This window comes from Podarcis gaigeae, assembly GCF_964106915.1.
Source record: "Podarcis gaigeae genome assembly, chromosome: 15".
NCBI classification, from domain to species: domain Eukaryota; kingdom Metazoa; phylum Chordata; class Lepidosauria; order Squamata; family Lacertidae; genus Podarcis; species Podarcis gaigeae.
This window is the reverse complement of record NC_139692.1, coordinates 20,317,273-20,338,677: the sequence shown is the minus strand read 5'-3', so window position 1 is coordinate 20,338,677 and position 21,405 is coordinate 20,317,273. Positions and strand designations below refer to the sequence as shown.

General features: G+C 42.3%; 1 protein-coding gene and 1 long non-coding RNA gene across 3 annotated transcripts in view; one reads left to right on the top strand and one right to left on the bottom strand.

The window, feature by feature from the left end:
• BCO2 (beta-carotene oxygenase 2) overlaps positions 1–21,405 on the top strand; it is a 66,499-nt gene that overhangs the window by 2,515 nt on the left and 42,579 nt on the right. The gene's annotated exons all lie outside the window — the stretch shown is intronic.
• Positions 10,655–16,671, bottom strand: LOC310832403. 2 transcript variants are annotated; one of them, XR_014558259.1, is made up of 4 exons: positions 16,559–16,671; positions 15,303–15,455; positions 12,953–13,095; positions 10,655–11,315 (listed from the first exon to the last, which is right to left on the bottom strand). It is a non-coding gene; the product is annotated as an uncharacterized lncRNA (long non-coding RNA). The 2 variants fall into 2 exon arrangements; XR_014558260.1 differs by lacking the exon at positions 16,559–16,671 and having other exon boundaries at positions 15,303–15,466.

The following is a 21,405-nucleotide window of genomic DNA, read 5'->3' as shown; positions in this document are numbered from 1 at the left end:
ACCCCATTCCTTTAAGTTACGGAGCTAAAACTTCTAGACTTGATGGTTGCAGAGGAGTACCTGGGAGTGTGCTGGGAGTGTCTGAAAAGCCAGAAAGTTGGGAAGAGAGGTCAGCTTGGTGGAATTTCAGTTCTCAGCATTCCTTTGTCTCCTGCCTGAACCATGCTGGTTCCATCCTACACACTTCAAGCATGCACCCAAACAATGCCTCTTGTTTTTCTGTCTCCTACTTTCCCAATTTATTTATTTTTTCACAAATGTATATGTTGCAAAGCTATGTGTTTACATCCCGGTACAGAAGATGTGCACTCATTTTATGCAGTTTGCTTTATTTGCATCCTTTTATTCTGAACTTGAATGATGTGGTGAACAATCTTGGGACATTGAATTGCATCCTTGAATGTAGTGGAGTCTCAGGCTGCTCATATAATGGACAGTCGTGATCATCAGCAAAACAGGAATCTGTACTCTTGGGTTGAGAAAGAAACACTATTTTGCTCTCCTGCTTGCCATGCAACCTCCTTCTGTTCCATAACGGTCCATAGACAATTATGTACTTTGTTGCCTCTGGCCTGTTTTAAATAGGACAACTAATTGGATGTTTGGTTTCCTAGTTCATGGGAACTACACAACAGCCTTGCAGTAGATGAGCCTACAATTAAGAATGCATTTGGGTGCAGTTTTTTTAGAGGCTGGCTGAGGCCCCATGTGGTGTAGAGCGCGTGGTAACTAGACCTAAGCTGTTTCACTCAAAGGTGTTCTCTTCTAGAGGTTTTTTAGCACTGACTAGTGCTCCTGTCCCAAATGCACTGCATAAAAGTAAGCCATTTCAGAGTCTGTGTTGTTTTGTAACTACTTTCATGTAATATATCTTGAAATAGGTGCCTTAAAAGTAATCCAGCAAGGATGGATGAAAGCAGAACAGTTGTCCACTTACAGCTCTCCTTGCAAACTTAGCACCTTAGTGCAACCTGCAGGTGTTTGTTAATACTCTCAAAGTCAAAGCTTGTACTTTAAAGATGTAGGTGGTGATGGAAAAATACACTTGTGCCGTATCTTCGACCATCTGCCTTTGTAATTAAACACTCTTGCTTTTGACATGTGCCAATTCAACTTTTCACAGTGGGTGATCCTCTCCACAGTTAGTCTTGAATGAAGCTGGTGTTTTCCCTGGTGTGTAATAGTTCTTTTCTAGTCCATATATACTAGTTGTGGCACTAGTTGTGTTGTCTGTTGCATCTGCTAAGTTCCTGCAGTTTGTATGCAGAATTTTAAATAGAATCTGGTGTTCTTGCTCACAACTTGGATTTTTGGAAATTTCGTCTCTTACCGTACCAGGTTTTTTAAAAGCAAGTTTCTAGTCCTCATGGCTGTGGAGATATGCTTGGGTGCACCCAGGTTGTATGTGCAAAAGCTTCAATATTCAGGGGGTCAGGCTTATGTACTCCCCTCTCCCAAGGCTACCTGCCCCTCCTTTCTCAGCTCCAGTCATATTCTTCTTCCAAGACACACTCAACTATCCCTCTGTCACCTGTAGATTTACTTCTGCCACCAACATGCTACATCTCCACACAAAAGAAGGTATGCAAATATCCACTGTTCAGTTCAGAATAATGCATGCAAATGATTGATAAGCAAATCTGCATAAATGATGTTTGGGCTCCTGATTTGGTTGTGGGAGGCTGGGAGAAGGGTTTTTTTTGTGCCATCAAATTGTTGTTTATATTCTTCTTCTACCTTGTGAGCCACTTTGGGCACAATTGTGTGTAAAAGTGGCATACAAATAATCGGATGAATATATTTAAATATACTATTTCTACACATCTTGAAGGGCCAGAAGAGAAGACAAAAAAGTCTTTACCCTTCCACCCAAATCAGTGTAACATTGGTAGCAAACAGCCTCCATGTGTGATTGATGCTGGGAATCAATGAAAAAAATCCATATTTTTTGTAAGAGTCCTGTTGGAGGCAAGGTTATTTGTGCTTTTTTCTGGGGTTATGTGGCCTGGTTGCCTCCTTTTCCTTGCCACCTGTTTGACCTCAGATCTGGGACAACAGTTCTGCCAACATTAATCAGTTACCATTTCCTCTTTGGAGGCTCAACCGATATCATCGTTGGCATGAAGAAGTCAACTGTTGTCAAATTTCAGGGGGAGACCTATAAACCCAACTAGTTTGCATTGATTTGTTGACAAATGCTGAATCATTAAAGGTACCCTTTATTCATTCCCAGCTCTCGAGCAGCCGTTCCTGGAGATTATTAACAGTGCTTCTTTTCTCCCTGTAGCTGGTTCCAAGGCTGCCTCTCTGCACTGGACAGGTGAGCGAGCAGTCAGTGTCCTCCTGCTTGGGCTCCTGCCTGCAGCTTACCTGTATCCTGGACCAGCCATGGACTACTCGCTGGCAGCCACTCTCACACTCCACGGTCACTGGTGAGTAAGGAGGGAAGCAACCCAACCGGGATTAATTCCTGCTGCCTCTCCTGCTCAGTTCAGAACCCTGGATTGCAGTGGGGTCCAGAGGCTGGTTTCTCTGTGCTGTTTTGACTCGGTAGCCCTGGAACTTGCTTCATCCCATCATTCCTTCTGAGATCTGGATTTCTTTCAAGCATGGTAGCAAGTTCATGAGAGGCTCAGGTGGCCTCATTGGCATGGAGTGCCACCTTCAACCAGCTTCAGCTGGTGGCCCAGTCGCACCCCTATCGGGTCAGGGATAACCTAACTTCTGTTGATTATGTTCTAGGTTACCTCTAGGTTAGATTACTGCAAGACGTTCTACACAGGGCTGCCTCTGAAGGCACTTCAGAAACTCTGCTGGTGCAGAATTCAGCAACCAGGCAGCTCACTGGGCAAGATGGCTGGAGCGTATAACACCAAACCTGGCCTGACTGCACTGGCTGCCAGTTAGTTTCCTAGCCCAATTCACAGTTCTGGTTTTGACCTATAAAGCCTTAAACAGCTCAGGACTGCAATACCTCAAGGACTGCCTCTCCTCATATGAACTGATCAGGACTCTGAGATTATCCTCTGAAGCCCTTCTTCATGTGCCTCCTTCATGAGAGGTTCTGAGGATGGCAACATGAAAATGGGCCTTTTCTGTAGTGGCTCCTTCGTCCCATCTCTTTTGACTCCAGGCAAAAAGTTTCTTGATAGGCCTTTGGCTGATAATATTCTATGGCCCTTTTAAATAGGTTTGTAGGAGAGGGATTACAATATTGCTTTGTTGTGTATTTTGCACCCTCTTTTTGTATTATCTTGCGAACCGCCCTGTGATCTTGAGATGAAGGGTGGTATACAAATTTAATAAATAAATAGAGTGTGAAAGGGTTGGGGGAGATTCTTGGCTTGCCACATTGCTCAACTAAAGATGAGTCTGTAAACAACAGCAGGGGTTGCTGTAACCGAGGGAGCTGCCACTTCCCTAGAGATGCGCAGGCACCTCTGTACTTTATTTCTGGCGTGGAGAGTCTGCTGCTCTGCAGATCTTGTTGGGCTCCCATCAGTCCCAGTAAGCAAGGCCATTGGTCAGGGATAATGGGAGTTGTAGTCCCAAGAGCATCCGGAGGGCACCAGGTCCCCAAGCCTTGCAATGTTTGAACCTACTTTTCAGTAAAATTGTTACAAATTTGTTGCATTGGGATTGGTCCGGCCTCTGAATGCCAGATGCTGGACAAGCAAGCAAGAAGTGTTCAAGCCCCACGTTGGACGAAGGATTCCTGCATTTTCAGGGGGTTGGACTAGATGACCCTCATGGCCCCTTCCACTTCTATGATCTTTCCCCATGCTCTGCTTGTAGGCTTCCCAGGAGCACCTGGCTGACCACCGCTGGAGGCAGAAGCTTTTAGTCAATTCTTACGGCTTCTTGCTTTTGCTCTCTGCCTTTTCCAAATGCTGTCCTAGAAATTTACTCTCCCTTCCTGGGTTTTTACAAGCCTTTAGAAGCATTTTACAATTACAGTTTATAAGCATTCCCAGGACTATGCCATATAGAGGTTTATCCATGTCTGTTGTTTGACTTAACGCTAGAGGGCAGTGTGGAGCTTCAGAGATCCAGTTTGGTCCTGAAAATATGTAACTTGCCAGTGAAACAATGTAAGAATAACAGTTCGTAGAAATGGCCATCCCCAGCCAGCAGTACAGCAGAAGCAGCTATTCTCTCCCAAAGGTCCCCCCGCCCACAACCCATAAAATTATTTGCCATCAGAGGGAGAGAAGAGCAGAGACTACACACACTTTCCTGGGGAGGGCATTTCACAGGTGGGGAGCCAGCAGTGGAAAAGCCTTGCTTTAGTAGTAAACCACCTTAATTTCAGAAGGCCAAAGAACCTGGAAGTGGTCCTTTGATTTCTGCATCCAGGCAGATTCCTATTGAGACAGAAGGTCCTTCAGGTACCATATTATGTCTTTGTAGGTCAATACTGCACCCAGAATCCAACTAGTTAATCGGCAAACTGACTGTGGTTTTTTTTTTTAATGTTTATTAGAAATTTGCAACAACAAAAACAGCTCTTCAGAGTTTACAAGATTATAAACCCTATAAATTGATTAAATTGATTATAAAACATTTATGCAATATAAAGAGGAGAAACAGGAAAGGGAGGGACCCATAAAAGACTAAACCAAAGCCATTCATACAGTAGCTCAGCAAATTTAAGGAATGTTCATTACAGAGCAAAAATTTTACTCAGAGAAGAAAACATACCATAGACACTTGTTTTGGAAGTAGGATACATCAGAGGAAGACCTTGAGAGTGAGGGTAGCTGTTCCTCTCCTGGAAGATAAGGCACCTGAATTCTGGAACGGGTTGCTGTTAATGGAACCTGTTACTGTGGAGGAGGAGCTTTTTTTGTTTTCTTGTTAAAAAGTCTGTTGGTGTTTTTCTCAAGCTCAGCACTCTCTGCACTTTGACTGCGCTCCCCTTTGTTTTCAGATTGTACATGCGTAGATGAGTCGAAAAAGCCCGGTACACAGTTTTTCATGGCTCTCTAGTGGCTGTGGTGTCTCATTTACCAGAAGTAATGTACAGTGGTACCTCGGGTTAAGTACTTAATTCGTTCTGGAGGTCCGTTCTTAACCTGAAACTGTTCTCAACCTGAAGCACCACTTTAGCTAATGGGGCCTCCGGCTGCCGCCGGAGCACGATTTCTGTTCTCATCCTGAAGCAAAGTTCTTAACCCGAGGTACTATTTCTGGGTTAGCAGAGTCTGTAACCTGAAGCGTATGTAACCCGAGGTACCACTGTATTTAGCATTAACTCTGGAAGTGTAAACTCGATTTTGACCAAACTAAGCCTCCCAGAGCAAAATATACATTAGGAGGCTTTCTATTGTGTCCTAGGCATCTTATTTTTTTAAAACTCGTCTGCGCATGTAGTATCTGAAAACAAAGGGATGTGTTGGTTGCCAGATGTGAAATATATTGGCATTATTTTCAGCTCTTCTACTCCACTACCTAGTCCAGCATTCTGTTTCCATAGCGGTTAACAAGATGCCGCTGAAAAGCCTATAAGCGCAACAGCACACAGCTGGCATTCATAGACATATTTATTATACCGGAGGCTGTATTCTGCGTGGGTTTGTCTAATCCCCTTCTAAAGGCATCCAAGATCAGTGATACCAACCTTAACCTTCTGTTGAATTGGTAATTCCTGAAATAATAGTGCAGTCTTGGAATGCCTGGCTTATGAATTCTTGGCAGCTGATTAAAGGTGCCAGGGCTGTGTTCTGCTGTGCTTTTCGCTGACAGTGCTGTTTGTTGTGCCCATAGGCAACATGTCTGCAAGAGCTGCTGTAATACTCCTTGGCACTCCTCCATAGGCTTGTTGCGTAGTGGTTGGTTTAATGCGAAGTTCATAAAATACCTTTCTGCTTCAGTAATACAATCAGTCATTCAGCACAACCTATGCTCCTTCTGACTTGCTTAATGCTATCTGGATAATTCGTGAAAGCAGTTGTGGTCCTCAGTTCCATCAAGGTTAAATTTTGAGCTTTTCTCTTTCCCACTGATACATCTCACACCTGATCTCAGCAATGATAGCTGTCCAATTAAGACGGCAAATAATTTTTTTTTTTTTTGCGGAAATGGAAAGGAGTTGATCTTTGATGAAGGCAGCCAGCACCCTTCTAAGGGGTGTGTCAAGTGACCAAAAGGGATGTTGGGGATCAGCCAATTCCTATGGAAAACATTTTCCTAGAAAACATTTGAAACTATGTTGGGTTGAATCGTCTTCATTTTTAGCTTTTTCTTCTTCTTCCTTGTAGGGGCCTTGGGCAAATAGTAACTGACTACGTCCATGGAGAGACATCTATTAAACTGGCCAACACTGGCCTCTACATGCTCTCAGCGCTCACCTTTGCTGGCCTCTGCTACTTCAATTACCACGATGTGGGCATCTGCAGGGCCGTGGCCATGCTGTGGAGCCTCTGAGGCACGATACGTCACCTACCGGCAACATTCAATGATTGTTCACCGCTGCCTCTGCTTCATTGTATTATTGGCGAGTCATTGAATGAGGGAGAAATAGTGACAGGGGGTCCCACGCTGCATATAGCAGAATGACTTGGGGAAGGAGGCATTCAGATAGCCATTCATCAAATTGTGGGGCTCTCTCGCTGAGAAAAGAGCTAGGCTTGAGACAGGCTAGAGAGCTCACAAAGTTTTGGTGTTAATGTAAAGGGCAAACTAGTAGTGATTGTAGTGGCAGCCTTTTTTTTGTATGGCTGTCCCCTTCCCCTGTCAAATGGCAGCTTGGCTTCAACAGGTGCAGCAGAACTGGTCTTGAATTCCAGTCACTTGGGGTTTTTTGGTCCTGATATTTTTGGTCCTGATATTGCAATTAGTGGATTGTGTACACGGCATCTTGCATGGTGCTCAGGCTGGGCCCTAAGCAGTTGCTGTGCAAAAGGGAATTTTTCTTTTTTCTTTTTCGTTTAATTGATGTACAATAAAGAATTTACAGAACCCTCAACTGTTTGATTCTGAAGTCTTTCTTTGAAAATCCTTTCAGTTGTCTATAATGTTGCTTTTTTAAAAAAAAAACCACAATCCCTTTAAAGTTAACAGCACACTGTGTCCTCTCCTACTACTACCAAGGCAGTTAACACTTTAAATAAAACAGTTAAAATTTTATTTGGAAGATAAATCAATGAATGCTTTAGTTGATTGATTGGGGTTGCGTGCTAAGAAAGCCTTTTGTTTTTTTTGTTCTTCTGAGTTGATAGAATGAGAATTTTAAAAGAAGATACCAAAGGTGGTAGCTTATGTTGTAAATTGCCTCTCACTCCCTTTTATCCCCAAAATCCACCTATATTGAGGTTTGGAATTGGGCATTCATTGCAATCAACAGTTAAGATTAAAACAATAATAAAAATATAGTAGAATTTTAGATAACTTGTTCTCAAACTGTTAATGTCAAAAGCAACACTTTTTATTGAGCCCAACAATGAATAGGAATCCAGTCCAATGGGCACAGTGCTGTTTGCAGTGATATATTAAGAAGCACGTTTTAAACTGTCATATACAATTGCGCCACTAAGCACAGTATTGGCTGCTTTTGACCGGCTGCGACTTCTGCAGCTCTGAAGCAGAGAGGGATGTCTTCCTGCCCCTTATTGCCCAAGAAATGCTAAGGAGATAACCCTGTAACTTTTGCTGAACGTGTGCTGCAGATCTGAGCTATGGCCTCTCACTTGGGAAAATTGCCCAAATAAAGGTAAAGGACCCCTGGACAGTTAAGTCCAGTCAAAGGTGATGGGTTGTGGCACTCATCTCACTTTCAGGCCGAGGGAGCCTGCTTTTGTCCACAGGCAGCTTTCCAGGTCATGGCCAGCATGACTAAACCGCTTCTGATGCAACGGGACACTTTGACAAGTGCCAGAGCGCACAGAAACGCCGCCGCAGCGGTACCTATTTATCTACTTGCGCTGGTGTGCATTCAAACTGCTAGGTTGGCAGGAGCTGGGACAGAGCAACGGGAGCTCACTCTGTTGCAGGGATTCGAACTGCCAACCTTTTGATCGGCAAGCCCAAGAGCAGGCATATGCAAACTCTGCCCTCCAGATGTTTTGGGACTACAACTCCCACCATCCCTAGCTAACAGGACCAGTGATCAGGGATGATGGGAGTTGTAGTCCCAAAACATCTGGAGGGCTGAGTTTGCCTACGCCTGCCCAAGAGGCTTAGTGGTTTTGACCACAGCGCCACTCACATCCCTAATTGCCCAAATATTCCTTAATTAGCTGACTAATCTCTTCTTTAGCAACATTTGAAGTATATGGAAAACAAGACCTTGGCTCAAGTTCTCTGCTTGCTTCATGTTTCCAGACACCTTCAAATGTTACAGAAAAAGCACTGTCAACACTGGAGACTGGGAGATGAGATCCCATCATTTGCTGCGTCACTTGTTGCAGTCTTTAGTTTAAACCTAATTATTCAGTTCTTGGAGAAGCATGGCGTTTTTGTCTCAAGACCAATGACGAGTGCAAAAGGCCTTGGTGGGAGGACAACTCACAGAACTGCCTCCCGTCAATGATTCACTTGAGTCCAAAGGCTCTGATTCTCATAGCTGAGGGCTGTCTGAAGCAGGGATTTTCCCAGAACAGTGAATGACCTTAAACTCCCATGTTTGAACCAAGGAGTTTGAGACTGAGGTTCCTGCTTGTTCCTGCCTTCCCCGTTTCCGCCCCCACAATTCATTTCCATGGTCACAAGGTCTAGAAACTTGCTTTAAAAACAAACCTCAGATTTACAGGTGTCTGTACCAGAAAACACGACAAAACTGCAGAAGCCAACAGCTCTATCTATTTGCATTTCTTTTGACTTCATTGCTTTTGCTTAATTGATTTCCTCACTGGCAGTGGTTGGACTTAACTCTTGGTTTGTAGCTGAAATAGCCTTATTCCTCATTGCAAATCTCTCTTTTGTGTTAGGGCTTGTCGAAGTTGGCTGTATTGTTTAATGCCCTTCCACTTTGATTTAAATGGGCTTTATGGCAGAATTTCAGTGTCCATGTGGGTCTGAGGAGATGGAAATTCTCTTTCACATATTTTTTCGTGCAAATTCCACAGTGACTTACGTGAAGCACTTATTTGTCCATTGCTTATATTAATTTTCTATTGTTGTTTTTGTTCACCTGCTCTTCACTCTAAGGTCCTGGGGGGTTACAACATTAAAACACAATACAGTGGTACCTCTGGTTATGAACGTAATTCGTTCTGGAGGTCCGTTCTTAACCTGAAACTGTTCTTAACCTGAGGTACCACTTTAGCTAATGGGGCCTCCCGCTACCGCCACGCGATTTCTGTTCTCGTCCTGAAGCAAAGTTCTTAACCCAGGTACTATTCTGGGTTAGTGGAGTCTGTAACATGAAGTATATGTGACCCGAGGTACCACTGTATAAAAAACCATTTAAAACAACCTACAATCACAGAACTATTAGCAGATACTACACCTTTTGTGACAGAGAAGGCAGCTGAATATTTTGCTACCACTCTTAAAGCGTATAACAAACTGAGAGCAAGTTATCTGCATGTCACTTAAATTGTTACAATACTTAACTTTGTAGTCTTCATGCAAATTGTCTGTGCAAACACACACACTAAAAGTGAAATGGTTTCATAATAAGTTCCTGTATTTTCTAGCCTCTTCATTTGGTGCATTAAATGGAATTTTTAGAGCTGCCTTCATCAAGCTGGTGGTTATGCTCCAGATGTTTTGGACTACAACACCCATCAGCCACAACCAGCTGTTGTAGTCAAAACATCTGGAGGGCACCAGTTTGTAAAGGCTGCTTTGGAATCTTTGGAGTACTTCCTTTGTGTGGTGCGGACTTGAAGATGTGCAGGAGTTTGAATGAGTTTTTAAATGTTGTGTTGATTTATAAAAGCAGGTTAGAAAAACACACTTTAAAAATCATAATAAACTAGCTATAAGTAAACAAGGTGACATTCAAACAGAAACTGGTTTAAATCAAATTGCTGTGTTTTTAATAGGGTAACATCTAAATTGATCCATGTTTATCACAGCATGTGTTGATTTGCAGCTGCAAGAGATTTCCCCAGTCTGTCACCTTCACACAGTCAATTTTTCTCAGGAAGAAAATCTATTGTTCATAGTTGCTTTTGCTTAAGTGGTAGATTTTGTTGCATAAATATATTTCTTTGCTGACAAATGTTGAAACTTGTAGCAGGGAGGTCAACCTGCTGTTTTTAAACTGATAGGAATGGTTCTTAATAATAAGTTGGACTCTTTTAAAAATGGGATACATTTTGTTACAGAGCTGTTTTAATTACTTGTCTCTGTGAAAATGTGACTAGACGCTTACTCACATTTTTCAAGGATAAGGCGACAGAGATGGTCATAAATGAGTCATTGTGCATGTATCTGATGATACAATGAAGAAGCACTTTCTTGCACATAAACTTTTTTGTGTGAATGACATAATTATTTCAGCATCTGTAGAGCACACTGAGGAAGTTCTGGGGTCAGTCTCCAGTAAAAGGATTTTAGGTTCCTTGCTGGCAAAGGCCCATATTTGATACCTCAGCTGGTTCTGGACTAGGTGAATCTCATCTGCTAAAAGATGGCTTATTGTACATCTATATTGGTTAATCATGGGCAGGAACACAAATGCATGAGAAAAAGGCAAGACTCAAAATGGTATGAAGATGCAGGAAACTTTACTAAGAGTTATAAAATGCCCAATGTATTTTATTACGCAACTTTCTCAGGAGCACTGAATAGTAGGCCTTAGTCCAAAATACTCTGTACAAAAATATTCATCAACTCAAATTGCATATAGCATTCACAGTCATGAAACAGCCACTTAGAAAAGTGACACAGAGAGCTTTATAACAAAATATTTCTTTATACTGCAAATCCCGCGATCCTATAAACCTTGTGTGTTTTTCCTTCGGGGCTCTGCAGTGTGTTATATAGATATTCCAAGATTTATTTATTAGGGATGTGATGTTTTTCATTACAGTACTGGTATTCTATATTATTTGTTTTACTTGTTTGTATTGTTTGTTTGTATTCCATTTCTAGTATTTTTTTTGCTTATGTTTTTCTTGTGATGGTTATATTTTTCTTCTGGGAAGTGGGGAAGTATGTAGCTTTATAGACTCGTCTATTCCATCTATTCTCTTTATCACCAGTTGTGTGACTCTGTTCCTCTCATTTCTCTCAAAGGCAAGGAAGTAGCCTTGCTCCAGTGAGGACTCAAATCTGTAGAATTGTCTGTCAGCTTTGGAAAATGGGGTTTTGAAGAATAGCATATCACTTTTTTCTCCTGGAATGAATTCTGGGACGTCTCTTGGCTGCAAAGAAGAAAGATTAGAAATGTATTATCTTAAAGAAAGTTCAGAATCTTGCAAATAGTGTCTGAAGCAAGGCCTTGATCAAACCACCAAACACAGAGGCAAAAGAAGCCCAGAGAGATCCCATGCTAAACAGCCAGTTTAGGAAGGCTTCTCAGTGTTTGAATTAAATATGCCTCTCTGTAATTTAAGACCCTTGTTGGAGAGTAGACTCAAGCAATAGGATCCCGTCACTGCAAGTAGTTCTGGGAACTGGTTAATACTTTGATATGTAACTCACATGGAAAATGCAACACTGTAGATGCTCATCAGACAGTTTCACATGACCATGACTTGGCCCTGGTCGCTCCATGCTTTAGCCGTGATTGTGTACAGTGAGATGTAATGCAACAAACCATGGTTTGTTGTGATATCTGAATTTGTGCTATCACACAAACCATGGTTTGTGAATGTCCATGAAACCAGGATCTGAAACATGGATTGACAAGTTGGTATGCATATGACTGTTGGGAAAAACTGGTTTGGTGTTACATGTGAACCTGCTTTTTCTGTGTTACTTGAGCATATGGACAGAGACAAATGGGACTACTTGATATTATTTAATCTACTTAAAATGTTTTACTGGGCTTTTCCAAAGTTGGTCCCATTTCACTTACATTGGTGCTCAATCATTGGTCCATTCTGTCCCATTTTGTACTTATTATTTAAAATAATAACTAATTTTGAACCTTTTTTTAAAAAAAAAAAACTTTGTTGATAAAATCATGGCTAATACAGAAAAAAAGTTAAATTTGGACATGATTTGTCTCCAGGAAACACACATTGCGAAGAAACGCGGAAGGGTTTTGATTAATAAAAGATTGGGAAAGGATTTTGTACCGCATACCAAAAAAAGAAGAGAAAGTTGAAAAAGCAAGAAACCTTAGAAGAAATAAAAAGAAAAGAAAAATAAATAAATTCCCCTCGAAAAGAGATTGTGAAACAGGATATTAAGATATTGCACACACAGTTCTCATTGATAATAAATCAAGAAATAGAGTGGGAAATTAAATATTTAAAACAGAAACAATTCAAACAGGCTAACAAACCAGGGAAACTATTAGCATGGCAAATAAAGAAAAGACAAGGAAAAACCCGTATAAATAAAATTAATATAGAAGGCAGGGTTGTAGAAAAACCCTAAAGAAATAAGATATTTGTGTGTTTTTATACAGAAGCTAATAAATTTAAGGAACCGCAGAAGAGGAAGGCAGTTGAGTTTTGAAATGTTAAAATGATTGTAAAACTATTGAAATGTATATAACTGAAAATCATAAATTAAATAATAATAATAAATTACATTATTTTATGTGTTTTCTCAAAATACATAAATTTCAATTCTTTTCATGCACTTTCCTGTGAAATATACGTCTTATACACATTCTAATCATAGTATACGTATTTTTGGAACGTATATGTTCCAATGCACAAGGAAGTTTGTCAAACTGGGTCAGTCTGCTGCGAAAAGATCAATCAGCCAATTCCTCATCCATCCCTTCTTGACCTGCGCAATTCCCTCCTAGAGAGTCAACAAGGCTGCAACGTTAAAGCTACAGAACTTTAAAAGTGAGTCTTTATGGCAATTGGCAGTGGCTTACCCTAAATACCACCCTCATGTTGCTACCGTCTTTCACGATTTGCATGATGTAAGTTTCACCATTCCACTTTATGCTGAAGGCCACTGGCAGTCCTCTCAGGTTGGTGTCTTGGTAAATGTGAATATTCAATGAGATTCCAGGTTCTGCGCACAAAGGACAATCAGGCACCTTTTGAAAAAGTCTCTAGCAGTGGCTAACAAAGCTCAGAGCTGAGTGCCTACAATTGCACCACTTTCCTTGAGGTTTATCGCCTACTGTCAATATCATTCATCACCCCTTCCCTTTGATTAAGTGGGCACAACTTCAGTAAGATGCAATGTATTCAGCATGCTGGATTTCTGCACCAAGAAACCTCAAAAGTGTGTAACCTTGTGTTGACGACTCAAAAGCATTTGACCAGCAGTAGAGGAGACTCTTGAGAGTCCCATGGACTGCAAGAAGATCAAACCTATCCATTCTGAAGGAAATCAGCCCTGAATGCTCACTGGAAGGACAGATCCTGAAGCTGAGGCTCCAGTACTTTGGCCACCTCATGAGAAGAGAAGACTCCCTGGAAAAGACCCTGATTTTGGGAAAGATGGAGGGCACAAGGAGAAGGGGACGAGAGAGGATGAGATGGTTGGATAGTGTTCTCGAAGCTACCAGCATGAGTTTGACTAAACTGCGGGAGGCAGTGGAAGACAGGAGTGCCTGGCGTGCTTTGGTCCAGGGGGTCACGAAGAGTCGGACACGACTAAACGACTAAACAACGACAACAAGAGCATGTGGCCTTTGTGTGATTAACCGATGGTTTCTGCCTTGTTTTTAGTGAAGGCTGGAGCAAATATTCAACACTTCTACAAGAGCAAGCAGAGGTTGCTTGCTTAAGACAAACTGAATCAGGTGGCAATAGGGGCTGACCAGATATCTGCATAAAACTGATGGCTTTTTAAGAACATGAAATATGATCCTTTCCCCACAGTTAGAACTTAGGTGTGCTGCTGGGTCAGACTCCATCTACTCCAGCATGTTGTTCTCATGTTAAAACAAAAAAAATTCCTTCCAGTAGCACCTTAAAGACCAACTAAGTTAGTTCTTGGTATGAGCTTTCGTGTGCATGCACACTTCTTCAGATACACTGAAACAGAAGTCACCAGACCCTTCTATATAGTGAGAAGGTGGGGAGGGGTATTACTCACCTTCTCACTATATAGAAGGGTCTGGTGACTTCTGTTTCAGTGTATCTGAAGAAGTGTGCATGCACACGAAAGCTCATACCAAGAACTAACTTAGTTGGTCTTTAAGGTGCTACTGGAAGGAATTTTTTTTGTTTTGACTATGGCAGACCAACACGGCTACCTATCTGTAACTGGTTCTCATGTTAGTTAACCAGATGTTCTAATGGGAAACTCAGAAGCAGGTGATGAGCACAATACAGTGGTTCCTTGGTTCTCAAACTTAACCCGTTCTGGAAGTCCATTCCAAAACCAAAGCGTTCCAAAAACCAAGGTGTGCTTTCCCATAGAAAGTAATGCAAAATGGATTAATTTGTTCCAGACTTTCAAAAACAACCCCTAAAACAGCAATTTAACATAAATTTTACTGTTTAATGAGGACATTGATCCATAAAATGAAAGCAGTAAACAATGTACTGCAGTCACACAATCAATCAATCAATCAATCAATCAATCAGTAGCTGAATTGGGTTCCACACAGACACAGACACAAAACAAAAAAGAGCTGCAAAAACAAAAATGCAAAATAAGTAGCAAAACCAGACAGACCTCAGCGTAACACTCAAAACAGAAGTGTGGCACTCAAATCGTCAGCATAACACTCAAAACAGAGGTGTAACACTCAAACCAGAGCACGTTTGGCTTCTGAAAAAAGTTCGCAAACCGGAGCACTCCCAGGTTTGCAGTGTTTGGGTTCCAAGTTGTTTGAGTACCAAGGCGTTTGAGAACCAAGGTATCACTGTAGTACCCTTTTACTTGTGATTCCCCCCAAAAGTTGTTTTTCTTTATTTCATCAAAGAGGGATGTGGTGGCAGAGCTATGAACATTTACAGGTATAGCTCAGTGCACCTTGTAAGACAACTAGTGGTTTTTAACTATCAGTGTGCTCCAGATGCATTTCCTGTTTAATATAGGTTGTCTTTAAAAACTGCAATGGATTCACAACTCCCCTTGCACAACTTGTTCCATTATTAAACTTCTCTTATACTTACAAAGGTATTTCCTAATGAGCAACCTAACTGTACACACCTGTCGTTGTTGTTTATTTTGTTCCTGAATACATGAAGCAAGAGAAAAAATAAGATATAGGTGAAACCGGTTCAGACTTCAAGGAAGGGTTGGAAGTATTACTGTACCGTTTATCATTTCTTCATCTGTCATGGGCTCAAATGCTGCCATGGCATCAGCATCATCCTCTGGTCTCACAATGAGCACGTGATTTTCTTGGTTTCTGAAGATCTGTGCTGCCTTGCATTTTTCAGATTTTTTAAAGCTGTCTGCTTCTAAACCTTTCAAGAGACATGATAAATGTGGATTCAGAAGGAGGGCTGTAGATTTTTCTCTTCCAGAAAGTAATTGTTTGGGGAAGTTTGTAATGTTTGAGGTTTTATTCAGTTTTTAATATTCTGTTGGGAGCTGCCCAGAGTGGCTGGGGTATAAATACATTAATAATAATAATAATAATAATAATAATAATAATAATAATAATTGCACCCCACATGAGTGCTTTGAAGTGGGGCCATTTTCTAACCCTTGAATGTTGAATTAACTTTTCTTCAGGCAGGTTCACCCTTGAATCAGTATTTTTAGCAGGCCTAGATCTCGTCCCCTCCCCAACCATATTTTATTACACCATGTGTAAGCACTGTTCTTCCTCTCTTCTTCTCTTCTGAGATAATTTCTGAGTATTAAGCCGCGGTTTCCCATTACACCTGAACTGGGAAACTCGGAGCACTGCTCCTAGCCAGAAAGGATATGAAAGCACTCACTAACCCTGGTTTCATATCCTGTTTTATAAATGGAAATTAAACCACAGTTTCCCTATTCGGAAGTAAGGGGAAACACTGGCAATAAGACGTGATTGATGGGCTGAAGCTGAGTGAGGATTGACTATGAAAGATGTAGTCACAACACTTGTTCTCAGTTTAATAATCCATAATTCTGGACTAGGATTATAATCTTTGAACTACATCGGTTCCACCTCTTGATTATTATTTTTTGTTCTTTTGTCTTGGGTAACACAGCACTGTATATAATTGCTGTGATATTGGTGCATAAATCTGATTGGCTGTGCTGTTATATGTGATTTAATTTACTGAAAGTTTGGTGGCTTTGCATCATGTCTTGCACGAAACCACGGCCATTCTTGCTATGTGATGTTCAGCTGGGTGTGTGGAACCACTTGATCTTATTAATTCATTGCTGAAGTTAGAAAGCAAAGCTGACAGTGAGGAAATGTCCCAATATTGATTATCGACAGCATTTGATTAAACGGGGGGGGGGACCCACCTATCCCATAAAGCCGCAATTCTCCATACAAAAGTGTAACACCACAACACATTGGCACAACTCTTGTTTGTTGAGTAATTTATAACAGAGAATTTACAACTACCTTCATCTTCTGTTCCAGCCAAACCACGAACAGAGTAGGGAGAGAATGGGAAAATGTTGTTAGAGTGCATCCAGACAGTTTATTATTTGCTAGCTGGGTGTATTCTATCCCCCCATCCCGCTGAATACAAAGGAATTAATATTTACCCCCCCCCCAAAAAAAAACACCTCCCTCCTATTATCAATTGGATTAGAACAGGGGTTGTCAACCCTTTGGGGCCTATAGGTAGAGCTGGCCCAGGACATTTTGACTCCTGAGGTAAACCACAAAATGACACCCACCCCCCAGCCAACAAGGGAAGAAGGAGTGAATGGAGATCTACATCAGGAACGGACGGGATAAAAATCTACATTGTGGCACTAGAAGTGCCTTCTATTTGCCAAGAGGTTACTGTGGAGGAGCTGCCAAGAAGGCAACAGTTCTGGCCTCCAAGGAGCATGCCACACTGTTGTTGCTACCGTGGCAGCGGCAGCAGGCGATGCATTTCTTGGAAGCTAGATCTGCTGCCCCAAGGATCCTGCCATCTGAGGTGGGCGCCTTATCTTGCCTCATGGGTGGGCTGTCCCTGCCTGCGGGCATACAGTGGTACCTCGGGTTAAGAACTTAATTCGTTCTGGAGGTCCATTCTTAACCTGAAACTGTTCTTTTTAAAAATATTTTATTATTAAAATAATTCAACATTACAGTGGTACCTCAGGTTAAGAACTTAATTTGTTCCAGAGGTCCGTACTTCACCTGAAACTGTTCTTAACCTGAAGCACCACTTTAGCTAATGGGGCCTCCTTCTGCTGCCACACCGCCGGAGCACGATTTCTGGTCTCATCCTGAAGCAAAGTTCTTAATCCGAGGTAATATTTCTGGGTTTGCCGAGTCTGTAACCTGAAGCGTATGTAACCTGAAGTGTATGTAACCCGAGGTACCACTGTATATACATACATATTACAAATATACAAACATACATTTCATACAATCCTTTAAAATATTCATATATACCCACACTCAATCCCACAGATTCTTCCTTTTCCCACCACCATTCCTCACCCCTCACTCCACCCTTGTGTTAGACTTCCAATCTACTCAATTGCAATTCCTTTCCACTTCTCTTACTTTCTTTCACACACTTTTAAACCAACTTTTCTACTTATTTTTCTGTCACACATTGTCATACATCTTATTTAGTATTTTGGTATTTATAACGGAACTTGTTTATTCTAATAGGAGTTCTGATTTTTCAATATGATTTTGCAAGTATCCTTTAAACAACTTCCAGTCCTTGTCTATCTTCAACCTGAAACTGTTCTTAACCTGAGGTACCACTCCTGCTGCTGCTGCGCCTCCGGAGCACAGTTTCTGTTCTCATCCTGAAGCAAAGTTCTTAACCCAAGGTACTATTTCTGGGTTAGCGGAGTCTGTAACCTGAAGCATCTGTAACCCGAGGTACCACTGTATTTGCAAACTGGAGAAACAGCAGGCACTGCACACAACATCTAAACACATACCACAGCCTGTAGCATTGGCTACAAGAGAACACTTATTTCAAGCCCAATTTCAACAGAGGGAGGGGGAGCTTGGAAACAAGGAAACAGAATTTCCTAATTCCATAGCAGAAGGTTTCTCTCCACCCACTCTTTGCTGCATCAAACCACTTGGTCCATCTAGCCCACTGATGTGTAGGTTGACAGACAGTTTGATCTCCTAGTTTGCAGCCAGGCTACAAGGAATCTTTTAATTAGAGGTGCCGAGTGCTGAATTTAGGACTTAACCATGGCAAAGGGGAGCTCTGCCACTGAACCACAGATTGTTTCCTAAGTGCTGATAAGTGTTGCTACCAACAGAAATATATTGAGTACCCACAGGCAGTGGAGAACAGCCCCTGAATCGCTCACCTACAAGGGCAGCCAATTGTCTATTTTGCCCTCTGCTTATATTATTATGCAAATATTGGCCTAATTTTTTTAAAGAGTCACAACCCACATCATACATTTTCCTTCAGATATTACCTTATTGCCTTATATGCTTTCTCTGGAGATACTGGGCCTGATCCAAATCAGGATTAATCATGTTTAGTCCTAGCGGTGCAATTTGCTAATCTTGCACTCCTACCCTAATGGTCTGTTACCAACACTCCTCTTCAGATGGCAACATGTATGACTTCATTTCACTTTAAAATTTGGGTGCCATCCTTGATCCGTGTGGGGAAAGGTCATAGCTCAGTGGTAGAGCTAACATCCTAGGTTCAATCCTGACATCTCCAGGTGGGGTTGGGAAACCCCTATCGGAAACCCTGGAAAACTGCTACCAGTCAATGTTGAAAATAAAATTGGGCTTGCTGCCCTGATTCTAAACACAGTTAAGCACCATTTTCTTGTAGAAAACAATGGTTTTTAAAAAAATAAAATGAGCATTGAAATTATGCACGTGCTCAGCCACACTAACTATGAAGTGTGTGTGTGTGTGATTGATTGATCCTGTGGTGACCAGCATACCATGCTGACACCAGGTCTGTTTGCCACTGCCACCATTTGCCACTCTGAATAGTCATTTGGGGGTAGGACCCTGATTATGGCCATAGCAACTCCTCTGCAGAAAATGAAACCAAAATAATCCAGGTGAGAGTTACCTTCAAAAAAGAGGGTCCCATCATCTTCAATACGCAGTGGACACATCTGAATTATATCAGCCATCTTTGCTCTTTAGGAGTGGGGTAGGAGGAAGAAAAGTGTTAATAATATGTATCAGTCCTCTATAGAGTGTTCCAAGGTACATGATGCCTTTCTGCTCCCATGCTCAGCTGCTCCACAACGTAGTGTGGCAGAACTGTTAGGGAGACACACACAGAATTCAGGCAGCTGGAATTAGTACCATGCCTGCTGACCAATGAAAGGGTTTTTGGGAGCTGTAGTCCATAACACATGGAAGTCACAGAGTTGGTGAAGGCCTGCACAAAGGGAGTTGTGAGGGATGTAGTGGCTGCATATTTCTCATGAAAACTATGAATGAAGATTTCCTACTTCTCTGCCGCAGAACACTGACCTTTCTTGTTTGCAATGACACCACTAGATTATTAATAATAATTTACATAGTCCAGACCCCTGGACAGTTAAGTCCCGTCAAAGGCGACTACAGTGGTGCCCCGCAAGACGAATGCCTCGCAAGACGAAAAACCCACTAGACGAAAGGGTTTACTGTTTTTCAAGGCGCTTCGCAAGACGAATTTCTCTATGGGCTTGCTTTGCAAGACGAAAACGTCTTGCGAGTCTTGCGATTTTTTTTGCTTCCCCCCCTTTTTCTAAGCCGCTAAGCTGCTAATAGCCGCTTAGCTGCTAAGCCGCTAATAGCGCTAATCCGCTAAGCCGCTAATAGGGTTGCTTCGCAAGACGAAAAAACCGCAAAACGAAGAGACTCGCGGAACGGATTATTTTCGTCTTGTGAGGCACCACTGTATGGGGTTGCGGCGCTCATCTCGCTTCAGGCCGAGGGAACAGGCGTTTGTCCACAGACAGCTTTCCAGGTCATGGCCAGCATGACTAAACCGCTTCTGACGCAACAGGACACTGTGACAAGTGCCAGAGTGCACGGAAACGCCGCTGCTGCAGTACCTATTTATCTACTTGCACTTTGACATGCTTTCGAACTGCTAGGTTGGGAGGAGCTGGGATAGAACAACAGGAGCTCACCTCGTCACAGGGATTCAAACAGTTGACCTTTCTATCAGCAAGCCCAAGAGGCTCAGTGGTTTAGACCACAGCGCCACCTGCGTCCCTTCAAATAATGTATCTTGATGCCATAGGTGTCCTCTTTGGTATCCTATTCAAGCTGAATTGTCTGATGTTCAAAAAATATGGTAAACTTTCCCCATCCCTTTATCTCCTTGCTGGGAAAATCTTCCCAAAGTAAGCTAGTGCAGAAGTTTATGATACGATACGATACGATACGATACGATACCATACCATACCATACCATACCATACCATACCATACAATATCTTTATTGTCATTGTCCCATACAGAACAACGAAATTGAAAAATCTACATAAGACATTCAAAACCCAACAAGCCTGCTATCCCAGCTATCCCAACCTGGTTAGCCCCCTAAAAATTCTGATATCCCATTTTTAAATACAATATACTCCCATAGAGACTCCTTACAATGCATTTAAAACCAAAATCGTATTTGGGTAGAAACTGTTTCTCAGGCGGCTAGTCCTAGTCTTTATAACCCTGTACCTTATTTCAGAAGGCAGAAGCTGAAAGAGATCATTTCTGGGGTGTGCACTATCCTGCGCTATCTCTGCAGCTTTCTTATGGCACCTGGAAGCATAGATTTGATCCAAGGTGGGAAGAGTGCACCCACCTTGGTTCCTTGTGGCAATACTCCAGTTGTTACCCCATCCTCAATACTTGACAACTGTGCCCACTACAGCTGCAAGGCTGGTTTACTTCATGTAGGGATATCTTTAGGGATGTCAATGAAGCAGATCGCAATCCAAGAGGCTGTGCCTTAGCAGTATCCTCTGTGAGGGATTCTGGGGCGCCCCTCTTGCGTTTGGGGGAGACAGAGGTTGGTGGCCCCGCCAAGCTGTGCCCAGCTCCGCTCCCACTTTTTGCAGAGTAGATGGATCGACTTAGCAGTCCCAGATCCCCCTTTCTTAGCATCTCCTGAGAGATTTCCAAGCTGCAGCCTCGGGACTGGCTTCCTTTGCAACCCAGACCTTCATTGGCCCTAAAGTACCAGCCCCAGGCAGGAGGCCAATCTAGGAAGGGCGCCCTGTTGCCCCTCTTGCACGCAGCCAGGCAGCCACCCGTGCCATTGCAGCGCCAGGCTGCCCATCCTCACCTACCTGCCTC